Raw genomic sequence first — 3,357 nt, forward strand, 5'->3', positions numbered from 1 at the left:
GATCAGCGCTCACCTTGGCTCCATGTCATTGACAGCTACAAATCAAGCCAGAAATCTTGGTGTAATTATTGACTCAGACCTGAACTTCAACAGCCATCTAAAGTTTATCACTAAATCTGCCTGTTACCACCTAAAAAACATTGCTAGAATTAAGGGAATTCTGTCTAAACAAGACATGGAAAAACTTATTCATGCATTCATTTTCAGTAGGTTGGATTATTGCAACGGCATCTTTACAGGCCTTAACAAGAAATCTATCAGGCAGCTGCAGCTGATTCAGAACGCTGCCGCCAGAGTCCTTACAAACACCAGAAAACTGGACCACATTACACCGGTCATGAAATCACTACACTGGCTTCCAGTGAGTCAAAGGATAGAGTTTAAAATCTTCCTGCTGGTCTACAAAGCACTGAATGGTCTTTGACCAAAATACATGGTTGATCTGTTAGTTCCTTATGAAGCTCCCAGACCCCTTAAGTCATCTGGATCTGGTTTGTTGTGTGTCCCAAGAACCAGAACCAAGCAAGGTGAGGCAGCGTTCAGTTTTTCTGCTCCTCAACGGTGGAACAAACTTCCTGTAGACCTGAGGTCTGCTCCAACTGTCAGCTCCTTCAAATCAGGGTTAAAAACATTACTGTTTACTGAAGTGTACTCTTAAATTAAACCTGCTGTACTCTACTGCCCTTATTTATTTATTTATTTTTTTTATATATATATTTTTTTTAACAGCTTGTGCTTTTTATTATTTTACTTCTTTTCTTATTCTTACCTATTTTTATTATGTCTTGCCGCTTTTAATGTCAATGTAAAGCACTTTGAATTACCTTGTGTTGAATTGTGCTATATAAATAAATTTGCCTTGCCTTGCCTGTCCATGGTGCTGGTGGAGCTCTCCATGGTTCTGGTGGAGCTGTCCATGGTGCTGATGGAGCTCTCCATGGTGCTGATGGAGCTCTCCATGGTGCTGGTGGAGCTGTCATTGGTGCTGGTGGAGCTCTCCATGGTTCTGATGGAGCTCTCCATGGTGCTGATGGATTTCTCCATTGTACTGATGGAGCTCTCTATGGTGCTGGTGGAGCTGTCATTGGTGCTGGTGGAGCTCTCCATGGTGCTGGTGGAGCTGTCCATGGTTCTGATGGAGCTCTCCATGGTGCTGGTGGAGCTGTCCATGGTTCTGATGGAGCTCTCCATGGTGCTGGTGGAGCTGTCCATGGTGCTGGTGGAGATTTCCATGGTGCTGGTGGAGCTCTCCATGGTGCTGGTGGATGACTAGTACTACTACTACAGTACAGGACAGAGCCCGCTTTCCTCACCTTTTCCAGTCTGTTCCTTTCTACTGCTGTGATGCTGCTGCTCCAGCAGATCACAACATAAAAGATAAAAGTACCAGTTATAGTACCAGTAGTACCAGTTATAGTACCAGTTATAGTTCCAGTAGTACCAGTTATAGTACCAGTAGTACCAGTTATAGTATCAACTGTAGTACCAGTTATAGTACCAGTAGTACCAGTTATAGTATCAACTGTAGTACCAGTTATAGTACCAGTAGTACCAGTAGTACCAGTTATAGTACCAGTTAAAGAACCAGTAGAACCAGTTATAGTACCGGTAGTAGTTCCAGTTATAGTACCAGTAGTACCAGCTGTAGTACCAGTTGTCGTACCAGTCACAGTACCAGTATAAGTACCAGTTATAGTACCAGTTGTAGTACCAGTTAGAGTACTAGAAGTACCAGTTGTAGTACCAGTTGTATTACCACTACTACAAGTACTGCATATGAACTCCTACATGAACATCCTCCAACGATCGGGTTTTTTGCCAGTGTCATCTCACATCTTACATGGAGCCACTGTGATCTGCATCTTTTCTACTAAATAAACGATTAAGTCTAAAAAAATGTCTAAAGAAATGTATGGATCTGGTTAAATACAAAACAGCGCAAATAATGTTCAAAGCAAGGAATAATCTACTACCAAAAAATATCAGAGGAATGTTCACTGAGAGAGAAAGGGGCTATAATCTAAGGGGAGAACTACATTTTAGAAAACATAAAGTAGGAACAACAATGTGCAGCATGTGCATATGGAACTGTGGAGACACTGTGGAACAGTTTGGAGCTGGAAATGAAAAGGTACTAACATAAATCTGTTTAAAAAGAGATACAAAAAATAATTTATAAACAGGTATATGGAAGAGGAAATGGGGTAACGAGTGTGAGAAACAAATAAAATAGGGAAAAATTGTATATTATACTTGCTTAAGATATGTTTAGATATTTATGTGGATATTTATGTAGTATATATTATATGTTGAGAGGGATAGTTATAATTATGTAATATATGTTATATATTTATTAGGTATGTAGCATATACATATATTTATAGGGATATTTATGTAGTTATATAGTGTATATTTATATAGATTTATAAAATATTTGTATTTTCTATATATTTATAATATTCATGTAATATTTATATTTTAGATATGCTTATATGGATAATTATGTGGTAATAGGCATGTTTTACATAGTATTTATATAGACTATATTTATATGGATATTGTGTAGATATAATAATAGCAAAAATTTAAATTCATAGAGTTATAAAGGGGTAGGAACTAGGAAAAAGTGTAGACTTCTTCCTACTCCTTTTTTCCAACATATGTGAATATGAAGATGTTAATGTTTATTTTTTACATGTTCGAAATAAAAATTGATTCATTAATTCATTAATTCATTAATTCATTCATAAAGTGTGAAATATCAGTCTGGTCCAGAGTCTGAATGGAGCATGAAAGGCAGCACCAAGTAAACAGAACAACAAGTTAGTTCGGGATGTTTCCGAATCCCACATCAGCAGCTGCTTGAGCTGGGGAGTTTCCCATTTAGTTGGTTTGCTTCATCACCACGGCTTTTAACTGGAAACAAAGGGATCTTGTAGGAGTCATACTCATGTGTTCATTCATTCAACTTTCCAGGGTTACGTACCGACTCTGTGGAGTCTGATTTCAGGTTTCCAGGCGAGGTCCAACAGTCTGCGCTGACGGTCGAGCTCTTCTTCATACTCCAAGATGCTTTTTTCAAACACTGACAATATTTCTACAGCAGCTGCTGTTAGTCGCTGACCGATAAACTCTCTCAGATGATTCACCTTAGACATTGTTGAAGAGGAAAAAGAAAGGAAACAACAGAACCGTCCTCTCCTTCTTCTTCTCTAGGTTTAATGGCGGATCACAACCAACGTTATTAGGTTCTACCGCCACCTGCTGTACCGGAGTGTGTAACATCAGGATCATTATTACACCAGGTTACAGTCTAACTTAAAGGGGGAAAAAAAGGAAATACCTAAATAAAATAAG

Source organism: Cololabis saira, unplaced genomic scaffold (genome assembly GCF_033807715.1).
Source record: "Cololabis saira isolate AMF1-May2022 unplaced genomic scaffold, fColSai1.1 scf072, whole genome shotgun sequence".
In the NCBI taxonomy this organism is placed as follows: Eukaryota; Metazoa; Chordata; class Actinopteri; order Beloniformes; family Belonidae; genus Cololabis; species Cololabis saira.